General features: G+C 41.4%; 1 long non-coding RNA gene across 1 annotated transcript in view; it reads left to right on the top strand.

The window, feature by feature from the left end:
• LOC106493075 (uncharacterized) overlaps positions 1–25,643 on the top strand; it is a 185,321-nt gene that overhangs the window by 42,081 nt on the left and 117,597 nt on the right. The window contains exon 2 of the long non-coding RNA XR_010884683.1: positions 17,431–17,539. This is a non-coding gene — a long non-coding RNA (uncharacterized lncRNA). The remainder of the gene's footprint in view (positions 1–17,430; positions 17,540–25,643) is intronic.

Here is a 25,643-nt window from a genome sequence, read left to right as displayed (position 1 = left end):
AGGATTCACAATATTGTGGAGTTTCAACAGGCGTGCCGCATATTTGAGTTTTCTGCTAATGTAAACAGTCCTTGATATTGAATTCTTGCCTCATTTACATCAGTGGAAAACCAGAACCAAACCAGGATCAACTTTCTAATCTTTATTTTCATTTCATTTTACGTCTACGCCTGTTTCTTTGGGAGCATCGGGCTTCAGTACTGCTTTTCTTGGATGGTATGCAGAAAGTGTGTGATACATGCAGCGCACCGAGGCGCAGCACTGAGAATGTCAGGCCAGGTTTTCAGCCCTGGCTGCCTCTGTATTTGCAAGAGTTTGCCCACGCAGAAGTTGGCTGCTCTTCTGTGTACACAGGAGAATCCTCTTGCTCAGTTGTGGATATAGAGCGCGGGTGTAACCTGGCACTTCGAGGCTGGAGCTTATAAATCAGCTTTTGTTTTTGCAGGCATGGGTAATTACTGAAACGAAAACTTGTAAAAATAGTAACTTTTCATCAATATTCTACTAAGAATTCTAACTTCTGTCATTATACAGTAGGTAAAATCCCAAATGGGACAGTTGTTGCTGGATAGCTATATTTTGGTCATAAAACAGTAAGAAAGGAAGGTATTTAGCCAGCAGCGATATTCACCAAGACATTTACTGAAATACCCAATCAACGTAAATAAAATCAAGTGGCAGAAAAATCTAGAAGAGAGGTGTGCGCTGCCTTCCTGTGCCCGATTCTCCGTTTGGCACGCTCTCCCCATTAGCTTGGCTTTGATATTTGAAAATCGGGGGGGGGGGGGAAAAACCTCTTTAAACATACTTGGCAATAGTTGCAGTCAATATCCCCTAAATTTCGCTAGGAAATCGAGGCATTTTACAAGGTGAGAATTAAGTCTCAGAGGCCGAGTGTCCCTGCTGTCTCCATACCTATTGGGGAATTTAAAGCCACGTTTCCTCTGCTTTCATCTCTGCTCTCTTTGCACTGTCTGCAGTCCAGTGTTAGAGAAAATTAACCTGTTTTGTTATTCTCCTCTGCTGGCTGCTGCGGGAGCTCATCCCTCCCGGCGGCGAGCTGTCCTTCCCTGCCTGAGTCCTGCAACCCAAATGCTGCGTTGTTTTTCGCCTTCAAGGAAATAGTCAAAATTAAAGTGATATCTGCTGGAATTAAGGAAACTGTTGTAGTTATCGCCTGGGAAAATTCAGCTTTTGGCTGTTCTAAATGGCTGGAAAATGCTGTAAGGAAATTTTCAAAAATGGATGGAGAAGTGGAGTGCTCCCAGGGAAATGATTTTGGGTCTGACTGCCCTTTCTACCTTATAAAATGTTCCCCTTGATTTTTAGTTGTACAGCTGACTTTGTAAGGAGTGTCGTGTTTAGCTGTTACTCAGCTTCTGTCTTGGAAGAAGCAATAGCGGTTTTTATCCCAAGCAGTGTCTCACCATTAATGAAATGCGGTTGTAGTTTGGCTGTTTCACCAGCTTGATTTTCTGTGTAAAAGTAGCAAATGTCTGATATGGCAATGTTGCTTACAAACACAGCTACTCTGATTTATGGCTTTTCCACGCATCTATTTGCTGTGCTAAGAAAACATGCCAATTAACCATAGTGGCACAAATATTTTAAACCCTAATGAAAGAAACAAAACAAACCATACACACTGATGGTTTGATATATGCATCTTCTAATTTCTTATGGAATAAGAACACATTTTTTGTGTTCTTAGAGAATTGCCAGAGCTCAGAGTCTGAATCTGGTTTCTATAGTTGGTTGTTTACAGTATAGTGAGACAAGAAGATGATGAAATGGGATCCTAATATTAAGGAATTCAGAATCCGCACAGGATTTTTGTAATTTCTCAGTCTCGTCTCTAAGATTTAGCTGATCATGTTCAGGCAGTGACTCTGCCTCCCTTCCCTCCTTGATTCATCCTTTCATTTTGGAAGAAAACCGAAGTGAACGTTTTACTAAAACCACTTTATTTCTTGACACTAATTCATCACTTTTCTCCTCTTGCATCACATCATTTGGCTCTCAAAACTTCCCCAATCTCACATAATTGCTGTTGCATGTCTAGTAATATTTTGTTTATGGGTATATGAAAGTAAGAAGACTTGGACAAAAGACGGCAGGCCTGCTGCTTTGCTCCCGTAAAGGCATTGCTATTGCATGAGCGTGAGCTTTGCAGCGTGAACACGAAGAGCCTCGCGGTCTGACTGGGCGGCTTGCAGCTGGAGAGCTGGAGAAGGGAGTCAGCAGAGATGCCCGTATGAATTATTGCTTTGCCTGAGGCTGGTCAGGAATTCGTGTCTCTCAGAAGTCCTCTCGAAGTTTGACCTGGATGCAGGATCACCTACCGGCTGTCAGAGATCTGGCGGCTGTTAGAGGTTGGTAGCGCTGCAGCAGGATCCTTTTTCGCCTGCCGTGCCCTGCGTGCCGTCTGCTCGTACCCTTGCCAGCTGAACGAACTAACGTTCCACCGGCTTCGTGCCTTCGGGGTCATGCGAAGCCAGCGGATCGGGCACAGCAGCTTTCTCTGTCTGCGAGAGTAATTGTAATTTATTTCGGGTCATTCACACGGTGTATGGAGATATTCTAATGCCATAATTGTAGGGAAAACAAATCACCATGGATTGACTGAAATTAAAGGAATTATTCAACAGTGACAGTAGAGTGATAGGTTTCCAAAATTCCAGAGGGAAGGTAGCGTAGTTAGATAACAGATTATGAATACCTAAAAATTAGGTAAGCGTGTCCCCATCATGTATTGTTTAATTTACTGGAAAATTCATGGAAGAAAAAGAATTTTAAATAAATCATTTTTCTGAGGCTCTTTCATTGCAAAGCTGTGAATCCTGGAGAAATGAGCAGAATGGCCCAGAGGGATGTTTTAACTGCCTGTGAGACACCCTTCCCTATACAGGAAGGTCACGAGAGAAAAACATAAAAAGTAATATTAATAAGAGAAGAAGATTTTAAAGCTTTTAAAGTACGCTTGGTATATCGGCACTGATAGTGTGAAACTTTCTGCATGTTGTGACTATAACTTCATAAAGAACATGGCAATGTTCATTTATTACCATGAAGTGGCTTAAAACACAGCCTGTAGACATTAAGATGAAAATTGCTCTGCTGAATAAGACTGTATTATTGCTTTCAGATATCTTTTAAAACCAGAACCCAAAAGTTAATCATTGTTAACAAAGAATCTAAACGTTAACGCTGTCACCTGAATAATTGACTTTTGACATATCGCTAGTGCAGAAGATGAATTGTGATGTTCAGCCAGCCCAAATATTCTCTGCAAAAAATAGCACGCAGTTAAAATGGAAAATAATTAAACGATCAATATTTGATCCAGAAATGCCTCGTGCTTTATTTTTAATTTTGCAAGTGGTTGATGTGAACGTGGCTGCGCAGCAGGATTGCTTCAGGAGCCGTTCTGCGGGGCCTCTGCCATCCCAGCCTCGAGTCTGGCAAGGCGGGAGGAGAGCGGCGGTGACTGGGCAGAGCAGGAGAGGCAGAGGAGAAACCCACTGACCAAGCAGCTGCGCTTTTGCAATGCGAGAAGACAACTATCTTAAAAAATAATGGATGGGTAAAATAAAATAATAGCTTTGAGGTAATCGCACACCTAACCGAATTAAATTCTGTCTTAAATTCTGGAACGCGGAGAGGCGGATTTGGCATATAAACAGAGGCCATTCTAAGGTTTGATTTCTAGTAATGAAAGCCCTGGCATTTAATAAGTAAGCACAGCTTTTTAAATGGCTGTTTTTTCTTAGTGACATAACATTTAAGCAACAGATATATTTTTATTACTAATTTAAAATAAATTATATGACTTCCAATAAATTGTCAGTGATAGTGACCCTTTGCTCTCATTTGATCTGCTGTTTTTAGCCACCTTCAGGCGTGCTTCAAGGGCTGCTTGCACAATAAATGTGAATTTAGGTGATCAGACCAAGTTTCTGACAACGAAACAGGTACAACAGGGATATTGCGAAGTCCTGCCTAATACCAAGTGTTTTGATTTCTCCGTGAGCGGAAGCTACTTCTCTTTGCTTGTTGGCTACACATGCGTTTTAGCAGTATTGTGTTTTTTTCCCCCCAGTCTGTGGATGAAGTGATCAGATTAACTTCGTGTTTGCCTGCAACATCCTATTAATTTCCATCTTGGTAATCCCCTCGAAGCCGGTGGCTTCTGCCTGCTCGCTTGTTGCAGTAAGTCTGGTGAGCTGCTGGATACTCGATAGTCGGTTGAACTGTGATGATAGCAGCACGTTCGCTGTGGTTGGCTTGCTTTGGGATTATAACGCAGGTTTAAAGCTCTAAGCACTCGTGAGTTTTCCTTTGTGTACGTGTGTCTACGCCTTTTTTTGCCTGTATCCTGTTCCCAGCCTTCTTCCAGTGGGCTTTGGAGTCTCTTATTTATTTGAAAATTGTGAAAGAAACACTTGTGTGGAGATCTTGTTTTGTTTTTTTCTTTTTTTTAATTATCAGTGAAAGCCTTGAAAAGTTTCAGTATTGCAAGCAGTTTTTTTTAATATTAATCTCCCCTGTTTTTGACCAGTGTTATTACATTGCTGCCACCTTTCAAAGAAATGTAGCGTTGCTTTTTCGTAGAAAATGTACCATTAAATTGCAGATGTCATGGATGAAAACACTCTAACTGCAAGAAAGAAAAGATTTGACATGCAAATATGTTAGGGTCTAATTTCATTCTTGCTGAAGTCAATGGGAGTTGTAAAGCTGACTTCAAATGGGAACGAGAGCCAGCTCACACTGTTGAAGTTAAAATCGCGGAGGCCTTGCAGTTTAATGAGAAATGCACACTATTCTTCTGAAGCCAATTAGATTTAAAAAGCAGCATTGCTTAAAAGTTACTCATTTCAATTATTCTCGTAACCAAGTGCAATACAGTGCTGTGGAAGAGTTGCCTTCTGCCGCTGCAGAGGCAGCGCAATGTGTATATGTGTCAATAAAGAGGGATTTTTTTGTGTATTATGAGTTGTTTGACACTTGAATTTTAAATGCAGTAGTTTTGCTTAAATATGTAAACATACATAGCTGTGCTGTAGCATTCTGATGCAGGTTAATGCAGCCGTTGCTTTGGAAAAGTATGAGTTTATCAATGCTTTAAGAAGCAGTACCAGTAAGTTGAGGTTTTAATTGGAAGGTTTTAATTGGAAAGTGTCATTTTTTTTCTGCAAATTTCTCTGCTAGTTGAACACTATTGTCTGAATCTTAGGTATTACTTTGCGCGGGTGCAAAAATACTTCCCCTTACAGAAGGTATTCAAACTAAGCGAAGTAAGGTTTGGGGGTAAATCCCTGTGCCTCTACACATGTGCGACACCTTGTGTGTAGGGACATTGCTCTTTTAAAGCTGCTAAACTTTACCTGAAGCCTTTTATTCCTGAAGACCTCACTTGGATGAACTTCCCAAAACACTGTTAAACCTGCAGTGGGTTTACTACCAGAGACCGATGGGGTTTTCTTTGCCAAGAAAGTCGAGCACTGCTTCTTAAAGCAATGATAAAATGCAGACACCTCCTTTGACAGACCTAAGATACACGCTCTGAGACTGAAGATACATTCTCTATCTCTATTTTCAACCTCCTTTTCTCCTTAACAGTCCTTTCATTAAATTGTCCTCGATAGTCCAGTATATCCTCCGTATTCATGGCAAGATACAGGGGTTTTATAGGAGACGCAGTCTGATTCGTCTCACTTGTATACACCACATTAAAGCTGAGGCTGTCACGCCAATGCGATGGCTATTCCTTCTGAAACACCGTGCTGTCCGTTAAGGGCGCTGTAAGGTAATTTGTTTCAGGTTAAAATTACAGAAATAAGAGCCTTTATGTTCATCTCTTGCACAGGCATTACTGAATATTACTGTATCTCTAGATGAAAAATTTTCACTTTCTCTAAATTGTGTCCTAGGTCTTCTCTGTTAAGACAACAGTATATATTTAAATACATATATATATATATATTTCTCCGTATGCATTGCTGAATAACAAAGGCAATTAAATTGAAAATCCCACAGCTTAGTGTATTTATTACATTTTTCACTCCCTCAGAAAGTGATTGTTTAAAAAAAAACCTTCCAAAAGTAATAAGGAATCATTTCCTAGTAAAAAAAAAGATTTTCTTGAATTACAGAGGCACGTTTTGTGCCAGCATAATAAAATTGGCTCATTTGGAGTTGACCTTTGCATAGAAAAGATCCAAATGCTGTCAAATGAATAGGTATTCTGGATTTTAGCCGCTGGCTTTCGGGCACGACTGTGAAATGTTTCCGTTCCCTTTGGCATACCCTGGCATTTCCATTTCCACGAAAACACGAGGCTGCCCCCGTTCTTCCCGGAGGTGAATCATGGAAAAATCCTTGCTGAAGAGACTTGATTTATGAGGGCGTCAGGTGAGAGCGCGCTCCATGGCAGACACGAATCATGGATGAGGTGCTGAGTGATGATGTTTCCTCGTGCCGTTCTGCGCTGTGCCTTCATTTTAAACTATAGGAAAAATACGGATTGTAACTATGGTAGTATGGGATATTAATGAATGCAGTTCTCTGCTCCAACTGAAAGCCTGTTAAATTTACTCTCAAATTTGTCAGTGATCAGTGCACAATCTGTTGGCACACGGTATAAAAAATTAATGACCGTCTTTGTAAATACTAACTTGTGTGATTCTGGTTAAAGTAGGGGTTTGGTAAATTACAATTTCCTGAGGGGAAAAATAAATAAGATTTGCTTCATAAAGTTAAACTCATTATCCATATTGGAAATTATCCCCTAAGTGTGCTTGGAATTTGTATTTTAAAATGGCTTGCTTAGTAAAACAGATAAAACCTTCAGATACATAAAGCTGCCGCTAAATGCTAAAACACGCTTTCAAAAGAATGTGGACTAAGGAAACTTTAGATGGGATCTCAAATACGCAGCGGTTTTGAATGTCACGGATGATCTAGAACATGATAACTGACTTTTTCATTTTGAGATTATGAGAATTTCTCCGTGTTGGTTTTTTTTTATACCTGAGTGAAAAGAGATTTGACTGAATCTTGAAATGTGTCACATTCAATTCAGCAATATTTTTATATTTGTCTCTTTAAATTGCTTCCCTCCTTCGTTCCATGTACAAAAGCGGGATGCACATTTGCAGCAGGTTTCCAGGTTTCACCGCTGCAAGTGCAGCGACCTGCATCCACTCTCTCTTGCACCAGGGAGAGTTTGTGAGTCCGGAGATGGTTCTTGGACTGCTCTTAAGCGAGGGTCCGTTATACAAAGAAGTTAAATTCTCTCTGATAGGAGTTTCTCATGAAAACTACTTCTGGACTTGCAGCATTTTGTTGTTGTTGCTGTCAATAACGAATGCTTTTCAGGAGAACTGTGCAAAAAGCTGCTCACCGCAAAACCAGTGCAAAGCAACAAAACTGATTTCCTCCGTTTCCTCCAAGAATGTCATTCTGGGGTTGGATTGCCTTTTTTTTTTCCTTCTTTTTTTAATCTGCTTGGGTTTTTTCATAACCTTTTAGAGACAGTGATTGCTGCATCAGAGCTGTGTTGGTGCACTGCCTGTAGCAGATCATCGTAGACATTAATAGTTACATATTCTCATTGGAGTGAACAGTCCGACAAGCATAGCTGAGTTGTGAGGGAATACGTAATTCAGAGGGAATACGGAAATGCCTGCAATTAAAGATATTTACAAAAATCCCATTTGCCAATGAGCTGGGAAGCCCACACCGTTTTCATGTAAAGCACAGCAAATATTCCGCACTGAACAGGCCAGATCTGCAAGGCGCCGTGGGGCTTCACTTTTAGCTGGGTATCACAGTAAGCGGCTCTCCTAAGATGCCAGTATCGAATTGCTTTTCGAAAGGCAGCCAAGGATATCTGAAGCATCTTCTGGTTTGACATCAGCGATGGGTTTTAATTGTGTAGGACAGAACTGAGGATAATGTCAAGAAACGGTGCATAGATTAATTTTAGTATTTCACCGTGTCGGGTGCAGTCTTCCCCAGCCTCCTGGCACCGTGATTTAATGGACGTAAAGAGTCTCGGCTGTGCAGTCATGACTTGGAAGCGGTACAGCCAGATCAGGGAAGAACAGCACTCTGAAATGTGAGAGTGGATCTTCGTTCAGAGCTGACCCCCGTTAGTAATGACAACATGACAGCCCATACTGTCGCTTTTTCCTACTCTCACCTTGTGCTTTTTAATGCCCTTGAGGATTTTTGCTTTCTCTGTCCTACTGTCTTTTTTCAGGGACTGTTATTATAAAGCAAAAATTATTATAGTAAAAAAAAAGCGCCCCATAACACAAAAAATCTCATATAAGCTATGTTTCTATATGTTAAGAGTTTGAGGACTGGCTAGCAGAGAAGTACTGCATGAAGAAAATGCAAGCAAGAGTTTTGACAGTAGTGTAAATTAACACAAATTATTGTATGTTCATTAGACACTGTGCTAATAAAGCTGAACTCAAGTGCCCTTAACAGTGCTTAGGTAAAATTAGCTTTTTTTTAATATATTTTCTGCCTGTATCTGATGGCTAATACATGCATTTTGGATGGAGTCCATGTGACTTTGAAGTTCTCTGCGTTGCTTTTAATTGGCTCCGTGGTTTTGCCTGCCTGTCTGTCTGTTTTGATGCGCCGCCTCAGCGCCGTGCAGTTCATCTGACAGCGGGCTGCGGGCTGTTTGCAGAATCCGCGGCCAGCAGGAGCGATGGCCGTACAAACACGGAGCTGATGATCACGCACCCCTTGGGCATGGGAGCAGCGCGCGCGCACATGCGAGGCCAGCCGAATTTTGTTCGTTAGGGCCAAGGGGGCAGGAAACGTACCCTGATGACAGCACTTGCGTTTTTAAAGTTTGTCCCGTTCTGCGGGTTTTTTTGCATGTGAACCTTTGCGCTGGGGAAGGAGCGGGCAGGGTGACGCCACAACTGGGAAAAGACCTCTTTTTTTTTTTTCCAGGTTACAAACATTGCTAATAAAAATCTCCCACCCTGCTCCTGTCCCCAAAATGCTTTGCCTGAAGCCCCTCAGGCCTCCGAGGGGTGCTTTTCATTAAATGCGTTAATAGATATATAGATTTAGATGGAGGCAGGACACACTGCTTTATGGGGTAGCTGCTACGGAGAGCAGGAGGTAGCGGCGGTGGCTCGGCCTGCTTGTAGCAGGAGTCTGCTGCTTCCATGGTTGGTAGGCAGCAGATGAACTGCAGAAGGCTTCCCCATGTTGACCTGCTCAGGAGTTTCTTCTCTCACGTGTGGTCCGGGATGGGGGTAGGTTTCTCTGAACTGCAGGTGTTTCCTGGGCTTTCGAGGCTCCCTTTCAGACGGTGCTTCCATAACTAGGAATTGGAGCACTAGCCTGGAGAGCGGTGGCAGAAATTCCTCCGTGAAACAGCAATCCTCTCCCTCTCTGTCTTTGCTCGGTAGGGTGAAGACCAACAGAGGGTTGGGCCTGAAGGACCCAGCATCATCTGTCAGCCCCTGCATTGCTCCTGGCGCTTCTCAGGACATGACACGAGAAGGTGATGATGGTTTCCTAGCAGGGGCTTGGGGCACGGCAGTGGCTGCACCTCAGGCAACAACCTGCGCTAGCTGTCGCTGCTCTGCTCTCGGCGCGGCCTGGCAACGATAAATCAGAGCTGGCTTTACTAGAGGGGGGAAGAGCCTCAGGGTTTCCCTCTTCCTAGAGGGCTCAGCTGTGGCATAGCAGAGCCCACGCATGGCTATAATCGTGCGATCGGAGCCAAACGGCCCATACAGGAAAGTCTTATTGCCAGTTCTAGGTAGCGTGCTGTCAAAAGCGCAAGTTACAGTTAGGAGGGGAAAATATTATATCTTTCAGTGTTGGTTCTCGGGATTGCAGCAAGTGCAGCTTTTTCAGGCAGTAATATTGATGTTCAGGAGACTGGGGTCCCTTCAAAAGCTAAGTGTGTGTATGTTTTGTGTGCTTGACCTTTCAGCACTGGCAAATGGAGTAGCGCTCTCTTATGAAATACATTTGTTTTGGCAGTCCTTGACCTGGGCTCAGTAAATGAAAATGTAGCAGCAGAGCTATATCCCCAAAGGAGCAGAAGAGGGACATTGTAAGCGAAGGAGAAAATGAAGAAAAATGTGCTAGCACTTGTCCTAAAGAATAGCACAACAGAAGCTACCTGCAGACTGTGAAAGTTATCTTTTTTTTTTAATCAAAGATGGTCATTCGTAGTGGATAGAGGGTACCATCCTCCTTCCTCTGGCTGTGAGTAGACAGCACGTTTCTCATCTACGTGACGACGTAGCTCTCATCACCGTGGCGTCTTCCATTTTAAATGATCGTTTTTATTGACAGTGTAGACCCGCAAGGGTCATTAACGATTGTTTCGTAGAGTTTGAAGCAGGATGTGCATCAGCAGCCTTGAATCGGGGTGCCGATCTGAGATCTTTATACTTTGATTTAAAAGGAACACAGACGTCACTGAATATTGCTTAAGCAGTTTGTTAAAAGTTTGCGATGTTTTAGGAGTACTTCTGCAGCGGGAGGAAGGGAGACAGATAACCTGAAAGGTGTTTGCAGCTTCTGATTTTCAACAGGCCAAATTCTTGAAGGGTGCGAAGCATCTGCGTCATTTTTCCTGTTGTGTACTCTCTTAAGACATAAATTTTGCCTTTTCAGACAGGGAGAAATAATACTTTTTTCCCTTTTATTCATAAGAAATTTCCTGTAGAAACACAGCCAGCTTTAACAACGGTTTATAAAAAATAGGCCTTTTGCTTGCAGCGTTTCCCTAAAGGAAACCTTTATCGATTATTCCGTAGATAAAAGAGAGAACTAAATAGTCGCCTTGCAGTAGTATTGTACAACATGAGGATACTTAAGGCAGATCCTGAACACACTTTTATGAATATCCACAGAATGGTGGGAAGTTGATTCTTTATACACCTGTAATCAACCACTTCAGTCCCGTAACCCTAAGAGCTTTCACTCACACCAGCAATAAATTTGAAGTCCAGTGATTATTTCATATTTAACATTTATGTTGTTTTAAATTTGTTAGGTAACGGGCTTTTTCCAGAGTTTAATTAGAAAAAAGCTGACAGTGTTTGATAAAATCGTGCTGTGTTCAGGCCTGCAGTTGCTGCTGGAAAAAGTAGCATAATATTTCAGACATAGCTAAATCTTTTCAGTGCAGGGCTGCTGCATTCAGATGAATGTCTAGATCTTAAAAATCGACCTGGGAAATAAAAAGGAATATGTGGGAGACTGATGAGAAAAAAAAATAAGATGTGTTTAGGAGGAATTCCTGTATGCAGACTTGTGTCAGGACCCACAACACAACTTTCAAAAATTTTTTTTTAAAGTTATCTGTCCTTTTGTGCAATTCTTTCTCTGAATTAGGTTGCTGTTTAGAGGATTCTAGCTTAAAGGATGTAGCCAGTAAACATGGTATTGAAATACGTTACTGGAATGCTGCTATAATAGCACTTACTAAATAGTTGATATTTCTATTGGGTTTTATTTCTTTCCTTCTGCAAAATAGATATGGGCTGCTTAAAATAGGACTGCAAGAATTTTTTAGGAAATTTTGGGTCTCTTGTCAGCTAGTGACTTCTGACTGCCGTCCTTCTGGCTTGATTCTCTTTGAAATATATGCGTTTGTTAGCATGTTTGTATTTGGAAAGCTGTAATGTCTGTAAAGCGTGCAATTTTCACCGTGAGTTTACAAGTATTCGTTGTGTTTAGCTTAGGAGGAATGGACTATGGCATGATATTCCATCCCTATTCCTGCTTTTGTTCCGGTACTGTTCCGCAATAAGGTGTTTATCTAGCCGAGAAGGAAGGCTCTCCCTCCCTCCGCCTCCTCCCCACGTAGCTATATTGCAAGAAGGGGGAAACGGCAGGGCTGGGAAGGTTGTCACACCCGCTTTCGTACTGAGCGAGTAGTTCAGGATGCATTTGCTCTCCCTGTCAGTATAAGAACAATTTGTTTCATTTCATTCATCTTAAATATTGCGAGGAAATAAGAGCCTTGGGGAAAATTTTCAACAGACGTCTGAAGGACAACTCAGCTTTGCCTAGTTGAATCGCTGTCTTAAAAGTTCTGATCTTTTTTTGAGACAGAACACTTACCTGTTTTCCAGTGGGTTTGTGCGTACAGAGCGGTAGAAAAGACGGCTTTTCAGGTGGCAACTGCGGTAACCAGGGACTTGCATCCTGAAACCTGCCTCCGGCCAAAAAGGAGGAGAGCCAGTTTTGTACGTTCACGTCCAACCTGTATGCCCTCTTCCATCCCTCATCTCTGCTGGGGTTAGGAGCAGAATCCGCATCTCTTGCTTTTCAGTCCAGTTCAATGGTCATTTCTTTCACTATGTGGCCTTTTAATTTGCCTGTATAGAATTTACTCTAATGAATTTTCTTTTCTTATTCTAATATAGAATAAAACCTTTATAAGAATGAGTATTTCCAATGTCTTATCTCATTCCTAAATATAATCACACGACTCTGGGCGTCATTACTGATCTCATTAAAAATCTCTTTACTGTTACACTATTATTTAACTTCCTTGGTAAAGACTTGGTCACGTTAGCTGTATACTGGTAATGTACTCCTTGAAAATAATATTCTTCGGAGTACGCTCCCTGGCCTTAATCTTTCGATCATAGCAACAAGACTCTTCATTTCTGCCTTGCACTGCCTCTTTATCCGCAAGACGAGCGTGCGACAATATCATTTTCACTTCCGATTCGCAAGGCCGTTGCGAGAGCACGGCTTGATTTGGTTTGCGCTGAAACGGAGAGAGGCTTTTAAGTGATAGTACTAAGCAGTGATTTCTGTTAATTTTTCCTTCAAATGTCAGCATCCGTTTGAAGATCTTTTATGTTGCATGTGAGCAATTAACACTTGCAATATAGGTAGCTTTAAATGCGTTTCCAGGCTGCTTGTGGAGGCAGGCTTTTCACATGAAAGAGTACAACCGGGGAATTTCTGTTTGCCTGGTGTGGGATGTACTCGCGGATATGTTGCAGGAGCGCGCGGCAGCTGCTGCATTGGAAAGGCAAATCTTCAGTCCTGCCGACTTGCCGGCCTGTCGTACGAAACTGTCTTCTGAGCGTGCCCTCATGAATGTAGTTAATCTTTTATAGCTTTAATTACCAGTAGTGACCTGGGAAGAATTGTAAATGTTTTAAAATTAAGGGAAAAAGAATGTATTTTGTATGGCTGAGGTCAGTCATTTTCCAGTTGCTTTCTTATGGCAAGTGGTTTTGTTTTTGTTTTCTTGCCTCAAGTAGCAGCCTCTAAACTTCTAATCGGCAACCGTAGCAGAAAAGCTGTATTTCTCATGTCTTGCTGTATATGTGCAGAAGCATATGTCTGTAGTTAACATAAACTTGGAGAGTGATGCACTGGTTCCTGTAAGTAGAAGAGAAATGCAACCACCTAATTTTGACTGATCGTGAAAACATATTTATCTGAAATAAGGAAATAAGCTGTCCCGATAGTACATGTAAGAATAAGCGAACAATGAGCTACTGCAGCAGAATTTTTTTTCTATGACCGGATGAAGCCTTCGTGATCATAAGCACTATAGGGGAGGTCATGGTAAATTTAACAGATATACCATAAGAATAGAGGAAATAACCTCTTACGTGATGTGTCTAAAAACTAGGGAGAAAAGAGTTTCCAGAGTTATGTTATTTAGCCTTCCTTGTTCAGATCGCTGGCTGTATTCAGTGCCAGCCATTCAAGTTCTTCGTTTGGGTGTTTATTTTTGTTAAGGACAGGAACTTGAAAAAAAAAGAACATATCTAATTGCAACCATTTTTTGGGGAAAAAAAAAGACTGGGGACTGGGATTTGAGAATTAGATTGATATCAGAATGTTTGTGTCGTTTATTTAGTGGGACAGCATTACTTAAAAAAAGCTTCTCCGTCTTACCTCTGTAAACAGATTTTTAAATTAGACTATATACATTTGGAATTGAAGGAAAAACACTTCTCACATTTGTCATTTTGCGGGTTGGCTGGATGTTTGTGACTCGTGGCTCCTCTGCACAGCTAGTTCCCTCTGTTGTCTCTCTGAGGTGTTTTCGTTACTACACTTGGAAAACAAAATTATTTAGAAAACGTTATGACTGATTTCTGGAACCTGATTAATACAAAGGCAGGTTTCGTTCCTTGAATTTCTTCCTTTAGTGTGTTCAAACTCAAGAGATTTCAGATTCCATGTGTGCCAGTAAGGTAGTATTGCATGCACCCAGTTCATGAGGAAAATCCAACCATGCGGACACATTTGTATGGTTGCTTGACAGGTTCAGAGGGTCTTCCAAGTATCATGTTTTGAAGTTTATTTCTCTAAGTTATAAACCAAATCATCAGATTTGTACTGATTGTAATGAATGCAGTATTTAGGTATGGCTGCACTGAAGACTGGAGCATAGGGGAGAAATACTAAAACTGACTCGAACGGCCTCACACGCAGCCCGTGTTAGAGCTCCGCAGGGCACGTTACATTAGCGTCCTCTGCCGTTGCCCTCGCTGCCACCCCGTCAGCCCTTGAGGAAACGAAAACCGATCCTGCCCGGCCTTTCGTCTTTGGGAGACTGAACATTTTTCTTACATATGGTCACAAAGTGACCACAGAGCAAATTCCAGCAGTGGGGTTATGCAAGACAGGCTTTATCAGTAGACCTCTTGATAAAAGATTTTTTTATGCTAATATTTCAGGGACTGTCGCTTTTATACCCTCTGTTTCGTAGCAGGAGTTTGTAAGCTTGAGACTTGAAAAAACAGTACAATTTTAATTATTCAAATACAATTTCATTTCTTAAGGATCTGAAAGACTAGAGGAGTAGGAGGTTGCAAGATCCGTGCTAACAAGAGTGCGGCATAACTGTTTACATTTCCTTCAATAACTGGGAAGTTCTGGAAGGGGCTGTGCGTGTGTGCACATGCATACGTGGATCTCATCTGCTGTGAAACTCAATGACAAATTTTTTCATCCTTTAAGGAGAAGCTAATGATACTTTAAAAATCAAATTGGTGCTGAATTCTTGAAGAAGAGAAAAATAAGGAAGGAGAACAGAAGAACTTTTTCATAACTTCACCTTTTACAATTTCTTGTAGTGAGATGCCACCAAAAGTGTTCGGGGGAGCTGCAGCGGTATTTCTGATACTAACTTTGCTTTGTTTATCAAGTGGTCAGTGTTGGTTTCAGGCTTCTCTGCATATATATATGTATTTTTTTATTAATAGATCCTCTAAACATTACATGGAATCCCAAAAAAGAGAGGAATGTTGGCAGCTTCAGCCCCATCAAATGTCACATGTGCTCAGTTTTGAAGAAAGATTACCTTCAAGGTACTAGAGGAAAAAAAAGCTAACAATCCTGCGATGATATTAGCATCTTGTTTTGTGATAAAGTTAGAATCAGCCTTCAGTTGTTGTTCTTCTGGAAGCTGGCCGTGTGTAATACGGTGACAGGAGAGCTATATGGGAAACAGAGAGGCGTCTGACTGCCAGAAGCAAACAGAGAAATGAAAAGCCGCATCAGAAGAAGTTAAATCATATTTAAACTTACAAGTCAGTTTGACAGTGCAGGGAGAGCTACTCTAGAGGAGGATCACGGGAGTGGGGGTTTGTATGCATAATACAAAATGGAAGCTTTGTTAGGCTGAGGCGGGGAGAAAGGTATACAAAACACGTGCGTGGTCTTTAGCTAATAAGGCAGGTTTTGAGCGTGATAGGGTGAAATTGGAGTAATAGATTTAAGTGATCAGAATTACATGAATGACCCGGTGCATGCAGAAAGTGGTAAGTGAAATTTCCCGATCCAATCTGTTGTGAAAGCGTGTCTAGACAACTATTGTTCTCTTCCGTCAACCGATGCCTAAAATACCTTAACCATTCTGTGTCGTCTTATAGCCTTATTATTGCTGTTCTTTGCAGGGTTGTCGCTTAGGATCAAGCGTACTAAATCAAAAGCCAGGATTGGCTTTTTCAGATGAGCATGACCTAGCAAGTGGGACGCTAATTAGAAAGTCCAGTGAGTTTCACCAAGGAAGCCTCTGAAAATCTATAGAAAAGTGGCAGGGTTTTTTTAGATCCCTTTGTAGAACTGGTAGAAGAAACCTGGCGGAAGTTTTAGATGTTGTGACTCTAAAAACTAAACTCTGAGCTTTTAAAAACATAGTAATGTCATAGATAGTATTTGTTTTTTCATTCTTGTTGCTTTCAGTGAGATCTTTGTACATGTGCAACTAGCGGAAAGAAAAAAAGAAAGGATTGCAGTTAGCAGCTGGAAAGAGCGCGAGAAGAGGTGGGGGCAAGGGAGGAAAGAACTCTGATTTCCATTATTAGGAAGAAATACCAGTCATATCTCAGATAAGATTCATTAAATGTGCTGTGAATATAGAGTTACTACTTTGAAGAGACTTAACTTACCTTTGACATGTCTTTTGCACTGTTTTGCACAGACTTCATGTGGTTTAGATGCATCTTCTCTGAGCAGAGGGATGAAGTGGATGATGTCCCAATGCCTCCTCCATTTTGTAATATGATAGACTGCTATTGGTATCAGGACCGATGGAGTTGAACCCAAAGAAATAACTGATTTGATGGTGACAGTGTATCACAATGGAACGCAGAGGGCTGTGAATCTCCGAATACGCAATAAAATAGAAATCCAAACAGCACAGCCCGTTGCTTCCCCAGCACCTTTGTAGTTTGTGCTGTGAAAGGGGATATAGTTTAGAGCTAGGGCATCCTTAATCTTGAAGCTTTTGTACCCCCATGCACTGCCATAGACTCTACCGCCGTGAATCGGGATATAATATAATATTTCTTCAAGCCCCACCTTCTTACGAGTATGTTAATCATACGTGCTAATACTGCATGTATTTCTCACATCTAGCGTGAACTACATAGTATTTTGTATGAACCTATTGTGGAATTTTTGGAAGCTTTCTTTCAGAAATGGCCTTTACTGCCCTGATAAGATATATAGGAAATACTCAGTGGTGTGGTTAGTATTGGAAGAATATGTGATTAAATTTCTTATCACTTTATGGCCTGTTAGGTTTTTCCAAGATGCATACCTTTCCTATTTTTGGCATAAGCACCAAATGATTAATATATATGATTTATATAATTTAACCTGAAGTAAGAAAAAAATGTATACCTAAGTGTGTGTGTGTGTGCATGTGTATATTTTTATCTAGCTGTTGATTCTGATTACTAAATGCACATGATTTTACTAAAGGAGCTAAATTTTTCTCTTTCACTGCCTTCTGAAAAAAGACATGTTCACGAAGTTTCAACCTCTTGAAGATGCCATGGGAATGGAAAGGGAAGATGTGGGCCTGCTGTTGGTTGGGGAGGCACTGCAGTGAGAGCGCTGACGGAAAAAGCTGATGTGCTTTACACCTTTTTTTTGCAGGACTTCATGAACGGAGTGTTGAGTGAGTTGAAAGTTGGCCAGACTGCTCTCCTCAGTGGGTGGTGATCCCTGGTGCACCTCCAGCTGGCATGGCGCGCTCGAATCGTGAGTAAGTTAAACCCAGTACTAGGGTACATTAAGAGGAGTGGGGCCCAGCAGATGAAGGGACCTTATTATCCCGTTCTGCTTGGCACTGGTGAGGCTGCACCAGGAGTACAGATTCCAGTTTGGGGCCCTCCACTTCAACAGGGCTGTGGAGAAACTGGAGAAGGCCCAGCTATCAAGATGGTCAAGGGCCTAGAGTACATGTCCTGTGAAGAGAGGTTGAGGGAACTGGGCTTGTTCATACTGGCAAGGAGGGACCTTAGGGTGGATCCACTGGCAACCTTCAAGTACTTGATGATAAAAAAGATCATAGAAGCAAACTGGTTTTGGTAGTGTTGGGCAAAATAAAAAGAGATAAATTGCAGCTTGGGTAATTCTTAAAAAACTTTACTCCAAGAGTGGTTCAGCACTGGTAAAAGTTGCTCAGAAGGGTCTTGGCATCGTTGTTCTTAGAGGTTTGCAAGGCTTCTCTAGACAAAAGCCACGGCTAATCTGGCTTGGTGGTGACCGAGTAGTGCTGTTTCAAGCAGGAATTTGGACTGGAGATGTCTCTCCAGCCAACATTGCTGATTCTGTGTCACTTCATTATTTTCAGTGAATGTAATGTGTCTTCTCATGAAGTTTAAAATAGTTTATGTTCAAATACATACACGGTTTATTTCTGACAACAAGTAGACGTACTCTCACACTGTAATTTTCCTGCAGTCTGAGTTTATGGCAAGAGAGGACGGAGACACTCCTGGTTTTTCTTTAGCTATAGCAAAAAGAAAGTCTCATGTGCTATAGCATTCCCTCCCACATAATGTCACAAAGTTCCTATGTTCCGCTTTTCTGTATTTGAAATACACAAAGATGGAAATATTTAACTTTGGTTGTTAGTATATTTTAAAAGGGAACTGCTTCCAGCACCTCCTTTAAACTACTAGTAGCTTCTATAGTCTAGTGCGGAGAGGGGGGGAAAAAGATCCTTTTAACAATGCTATAATTTTCAATTTAATTCTAAGACGTATTTTTCTTTTAAGCGCACTTATTTATAACTCTGCTATAGAATTGATACACTGTGTTCCTCTGCTGTTTACCAGTGCAGAGCCTGTAACCCCGATCTGCCTTGCAAACATGCAAAGACAAAAATGTTTGCAAGCAGCCGTTGCAGCAAAACAATTTTAGATCAAATGTTTAACTAAAATATCATGAATTCCCAAATGTATTATTATGTTAAGGGAAATAGTATGGGAAAGCGAAGATTGGGAAAGAAAGAATACCATCATTAGTTGCAAGAAGAACACCTAAGTTAATTTTTCTTGTTAAACAATCTGCGTTTCAAAATGTCTTTCACGCATGCTTATAGAAGACAGGCAAATGATAAAAACTCTTCTGGAATAACACAAAGATGTGTGTTACGATAATAGTACTAGTAATTAAGCTTTTTAAAGTGTGTTTTACTTAATTTTAGATGTGAGGATCTAAAGAGAGGAAACTCTAGAAAGTTTATATCAAGAAACACCTTTAGTAAAAGAGACCCTGCATTTGACACAGCATATTGTCCTTTTTCTCCCATGCAAAGTAGTTTGAAAGTATCTTGAATTCTCATAATTCAAAATGAATGAAGGTAGACTTCAAACTGGTGAAGGAAATTTATTATTTCAGATCCTACTCAGTGAACATTTTACATGTAATTCATCATGTTGCAGTTGTTTGCAGATAATATTTGCAGTAATTGTACTTAATTTAAATGATAAAAAGAAGTTGAAAGTTGATATTTAGGATACCCAAGTTATTGAGACTGAAGATATCACTAGTTTTTGTATGAATGCAGATAAACATTTGGAACTCAGCAAGGAGTTTTATTTCTCATTTTCTTTCTTTCAGAATTTCATTTATGGTAAGCAAAAGACATAAACACTCCACTGGTGTGTCAGGCCAGATACATTTTTCCAATAAAAATGTCCAATAAACAGATTTGAATAACTTCAGAACCTTGATTTCATATGAATAAACTAGGAATATGTATATTGAAACAACAGATATAAAGTGAATGAATGCGAAACACAAGCTGGAAATCAGGAGTAATATACTGAAGTAATTTCAAAAAAAATTTGCAGAGAGAACTGTACCAGTGTTCATAATATGTGTAATAATTATTATGAAAGTCCTAATGAATTGTGGTTCTATTTTTAGTGTTCATTAAAAGCATCTTGAGCCTAGAGCCTCCATCACCCATTTCTCGAGAAACGCCCCCGACACGGTAACTCTGTATTTTAGAGGGCCGTAGTGCAGCACTGTCAGAATCCATTGACATGGGCAGCCCTTCCCAGGGAGCTGCCTGTCCCCGCACCCTCCTTGCATGACAGTACGTGATGGACCTGAATTTAGGCCTTTTGCTCAAAAACAACTTATCTTTTCAAAGAGCCCTCAACAGTCATTAAATGGCCTGAACAGCCTCCCTTTGGTGTCCCCCCCCCACCGCTGCCCAGGGCCCCGTTTCAGCTCAGCCTGGAGTCTCCAGCCCTGTGTCCTGGGTGGACCCTGGACCTGCGCTGCAGGTAGCTGGTCTCCTGGATGGACCTCGCAAACCTACATTGTAGCTTGTCTCCAGCCCTGTCTCTGGCCCTGTCTCTTTTGCTCCTGGCTGGTCTCACTGGACAGACCCCAGACCTGGTTCATCCCCTGGCCAGGTCTGGGACACTTGATGGAGCCCATTACCTGCATCTGGCTCTGCCCGCCCGGCTCGGACGTTGCGGGACTGCGCCCCGTCGGTGAGGGCACTGCCCATGCTGGGGTCGCCCCTTGCTCCCGCTCACCTTCCCTCAAGGAGCATCTGGGTTCCCTCAAGGCACTGTTGTTGCTTTTACAGCAGTATTTGTGGTGTGGTGCGTCCTGGGGCTGAGCCGCTGTAGCGTGCTGTGGATCATACCTGCCTCAGACCTTCTGCTAGGAGATGCCCAACTTGGTGCTACTCTACTCTCTCTCATCTGGAATTTTTATGTGATAGGTCTTATTTTCTACAGTATGTGCCCAGTTAATACTGGTGGGATGGCGGGACCCTGCCTTGTACTGCTGTAGCTGTTGGCAAGCATTGCTGGGCAGCTGTGTGCTGTGTCAGCTGTGAAATCCCCGCGGGGGCCCCACATCGGGCCCCACATCGTGCACCTCTCTAGACTTTTTTCAGTCCCTAAATGATGTTGCATACATCCAGTGTGCGCTGTGCCTTACTCTGACACTTCTATGTTATAGTTTGAAGAGTATATCTAGACCCTCTATTATTTCTTGGGTTTGCATTAGCTGTAATGGAGGAAAACAGTATTTGTATTCCCAACGGTTGGGATGGGCTGACGGCAGTAAAAGGTGCATGAGGGGTTTCTTTGAAAAGTGACTTTCTATAAATGAGGCCCCACACCTTTCACATGCCTGGCCGCGTACCAAACACCAGGTAGCGAGCGTGTTTGTGATGCTCTCTATTCCGTGTGTAGCTACCTGTTTTGTTTTCTCGTGGAGACTCGTTCTGATCTCCACCTACCGTACTTCTTCAGGTCTTTTTCCCTGTAGGTTTTTGAATTCTCTTCAGTAAGCAGGTTTGAGCGCTCTCCACTGCATTTCAGAGCCGAGTGCCTTTCTTTTTGGCCAATAAACTTGACCATAGGTTTTTTTTTCCCCCTCCGTTGTCCAGTCATTCTTCTCTGAGGATTTTGATTCTGAACCAAATGACAGTCTGGTTGGCCATCAAGGTCTCTAAAATTTCGGACATAAACGTTTTGCTCTTCAGCTCTCTATCTGCTAGGACTATACTTTGTATTTTTTCTTTTAAACAATCACTGATGATATCTTTCCTTTTTTTTAATGTTGAGATCATTATTTTGAGCAAATTTCTTTGTCAGTGTATATTCTTATATTTAGCCACTTCGCATGAGTAAAAAGAGATATTGGAAATAGCAAATTCTTTAGACCAAGCCTCTTTAAAGGTCCAGTTCCCAACCACCCAACTTCCAGCGGCTCATAATTGCTCCTCTCTTGCTTCTGGTGGACTGGAGAAAGCAAAATAAAGGAAGAAGATTGGTGTAGAGAACAAACCACTCCTGGCTTTTGTGTTTCTTCTTCCTTTGTTTTGTATTGCTTTCATCTGCAAACAGGAGTATCTTTCTTTCCTGTGGTTTGTACTCAGAGAAACTGAGAACCTCAGGTAACTCGGACTTCTGCTGAAGGGCTCAAATTAAATTGAATGGGTGGAGGGGGCTGCAGTTGCTTTAGGTCAGAGATGAAGAAAGAAAAGCTGTTTGTAACTTGCATTCTCAGCTCAGGAAGGAAAGATGCCTGGCATCTGGGTAAACTACCGTCTCAGAAACATAGCGGGTGTAAGGAAAGCCTTCAAGGAATTGAAGAGGAGATTTATTGTTTTGTTTTGTTTTGTTTTTAAGTGGTATTTTGGGTGTTGGAAAATGTTGCTCTCCAAAGCAAATGAAATAGAATCCAACTTCAGCCCTATAAACGCAAAGAGAACAAGGAGACAGTTGGGGAAGTCGGAGCAGGGTGGAAGTGAACGTAACTGGAAATGCCCAAAGCTCAATCCATTTCATACAGAGGGGCCATATAATTTCAATCCCAGAATTCAGGAAGATTACAGCTTTTTGCATTCCAGTATTAAAAAAAAAAAGATTAATAGCTCGCTGAAGTCAGAATTAATATTGTCTGACTGGAGAAGTGCAAATTTGGTACATCTATTTTGGGATAGGAAATTAAGCAATTTGGACAACAGATGCTTTGTTTTGACTTCAGCAGTGTGAAGGATTTGAGAACGACCTGTCTATCTATAGATATCTGTAGCTCTGATCTATCTAGACTTCAGTAAAGTCTTTGATATGTTCTCACGTGAGGAATTATTAATAAAGCTAGAAAAGATAGTGATTAAGTCAAGAAAGAGTGAATAGGAAACTGGCTGAAGCCGTGGTAACAGTGGGCATGCTGGGGAGCAAACTTCCAGAGGTGAAAGAGATTATTCGATCTAAAGACCAAGGCTGGCATGAGAATTGCTGGGGGAAAATAGTCCATTTAGGGTGGAAACTTTGTGCGTGTTTCTAATAGTCACAGAAATCACATTTTGCAAGCAGCCTTCCAGGAGGGATTGAGGGAGAAGCAGGGGAACAGAAAATGTACTTTTTTTTTTTTTTAAATATGTCACTTGATAAAATTAGAAAGTTTAACTGATGAATGGTGCATAGTGGCAGGGAACTGTACTGGGAGTCTTGGGAGGACTGTATTGGGAGTTTAATCCGATATTCCTTACCAGCTGTGCTCTGATATGATTCCCTGGCTGTCCTCTTTACAGGTACTTGGCAGTCGTTTACACTCCGTCTTGTATGGTACCTTAGCCTGCAACCAGCAGGAAAAAATGGGGAGCATCTGCTAATAATCAGATTTGGATATTGGAATACTGCTGATTAGTTCAGTATTAAAGCTAAGATAGTAAAAATTCAGGAGCAAAAATGCAAAGATGATATTCTCAATATGGTGAACTTGATATATAGAATACAAAAGATGACAACTCTTTTGTTTAAAAAAAAAAAAAAAAAGGCTATTACCTTCAGAGTACAGCTTTCCCTGTATCCAAATAGGTTTTTATTCACTTTGGGGATAACTTGATTCAAAGAAAACACAGCTTCCAAATACATGAAGACAATGTAGACCTCAACTCAATTTCCATGGAAATTAATGGAAAAACTTCTAGGGACATTTTTTCAGATCCTAGAAAAGTAGAAATGATAAGATGAAATAGCGTGACTCAGCAATTCTGCTGGAGAAAGATCATCATCTCTGCAAAGATAAGTACACTCATTTTCACTTATATTTGTTTTATGAAGTGCACTGCAAGCTTCTTTCTTGGTGTCATACATAATAGTCAAACATCCTCCTCCTGTCGGGCTACTGGGGAAGAGCAGGAGCTTCCTGGTGCGGCTCAGAAAATACCTGTGTATTCCGTTTCAAGAAAAATGAATCACAGGTTATTCTCTCCCTCTCTACAAATATAGGGAATAGAAAAGTGACATATTCAAAGACTTTGCATATGTGCTGAAGCATTTTGTTAGGCTGCGGTAAAAGAGCTGTGCTGCACGTTCGCCATGTGTGACAGATGTGTGTTGTTGCAGGAGGTATGTATTTTCACACTATAACATTTTTCAGTCGGTATTGGCTGCATGCCAACATCTCTTCGTAGCAAAAGGTCATTCTTCAGGTGCAGAGGTGCGAGCTGGAGCTCAGCGCGGGGAAGATTGAGAAGCTTTGTCGTTTATTGTTTTCCCAGCCAGAAAACAGGGAGCTACGGTCTGTCCCTTCTGATTATGCTCTCTGTAAAGGGGCGCATCCGTTCGCAGGAGGGCTGGGCACGGCTCGCTTCTGCAGCTGGCAAAAAGGTTCCAGTTTTCAGCCATCCATTCAGTGAAAAATATGTAATTGCTTGTCGGCTAGTTCCTTTCCAAACCTCCAGACGCGACCTCTTGTTTTTCAGTCAGTTGCTTTTGCTGAAAGCATTAACATTAATCTGACCCTTCTCCTTTAGGATTTAGTTCACGTCAATAAGATTTCCACTTGATCTCCCTTTTTTTTTTTTTTTGCCTTGCTAGGAGCCAGCTCCTAATCTTTTATTATATGACTCTGTCTACAAGCGTCGGAATGCTTTTGGTTGCCTTTGCCGCGCTCCTGAAGTCTTTGCAATGTTCTTTTGTTCATCAGAGTTTTTAGCTGCCCAGAATGTTGTGTTATTGACACGTGTGCTCCTGCTGGGAGAAGTCTGATGTGCCACTTGTTTGGGTAAGCCAGTGCCTGGATCCAATTAGGTATACGCAGCGAGACAGTATTTTCCCCCTGTTTTTCTTTGCTGCTTGACACTAAATTTATAATGTAGATTTTGTTCCTGCTTCTCCTCTTTCACTGCTGTAAAGTTAAATCAGAGCCGGATTTTCTCTTGTCTTTCATGTGCTAACAGCTCTGAGCAGATTTAAAAGGCAGTTTTCCCCTGCGCGGTTGCTCTCATTCATGTTATCATTGCTGTGGTTTTCCAGTCTGTATCTTTTATTTGTTCTTTGGGGTGGTCATTACCCTACTGCCTGCGAAGATCACTGGTTTTCCCTGTCACTAGGATTCTTGCCGCAGTCCTGTCTGTGCAAGTCGTCTTATCTGGTCAACCTTTACTCCTTCCTGTGCTTCAAGGGTTAGGTACTTCCGCTCCCCGGGAGATTTTCTCATGAGGAATAATTTTTGTGAGTCACCATTACGTGACATAAGCTCGCTTTATATGTATTTAAACTTCTGAAATTCTTATGTTGTGACACTAGGCTTTCAGATGATTTTTTGTTTTGTGTATGAAAGATGTATATTCAGTAAGGTGCAGGTTCCCTATGTAGAGCGTTAGCTGACTGGCTTAGCCTGCTGCGTTAGCTAGCTTTCACATTATATAACTTAAAATAGTATATATAAAGAGTATGTTTAATGTGTACTTACTTTCGTACATTAAAAAGTCATCTTTTTCTGGATTTATAGGAGTTGGGGAAGCACTGTAATACAAAGGTGATTTTCTCTGAAGGGAAAAGATTTAATGTGTTGTATTGTACCGTTTATTTCTTCATTATTTACATGGGCCCTGGCAGTCTTTTACCTTGAGGAAGAAATATTTGGTCAAGATTTTGGTCAATTTATAAAGTTTGTGAGGTCTGGTTATTTGGTATGCTTTTTTATTTATGATAGCGATCAGTTAAGTTAACAGAACTCCCTTTGAAAAATTTTTTTTTTTATGATTGTGTCTCCATTAATCACACACTTTTTGCGAGAGGTGAAAATTACTTTCCAAAATTAGTGTCCTTGGAGGCAATAGGTACAGCCAGTCTACTCAGCTTGCTTCCTCACCCATGGGAGTTACGTTGTCTTTTTCCTGTCGAATGTCTACGATTAAAAGCAGAACGGACATCTGAGACCTGTGTTCATGGGTCAGATGACCCAACTCTCGGGACACTCAGTTTTTAGTATCTTCTGCCAAGGTTATTACAGATTAGGGGGGGTTTAATATAATTGAATATTGGTCGCCTTAGAGAGATGTATGTCCCCGCAATGGCTTTTGGAGGGAC

This window comes from Apteryx mantelli, chromosome 7 (genome assembly GCF_036417845.1).
Source record: "Apteryx mantelli isolate bAptMan1 chromosome 7, bAptMan1.hap1, whole genome shotgun sequence".
Classification (NCBI taxonomy): domain Eukaryota; kingdom Metazoa; phylum Chordata; class Aves; order Apterygiformes; family Apterygidae; genus Apteryx; species Apteryx mantelli.
This window is presented reverse-complemented; position numbering and strand designations above follow the sequence as displayed.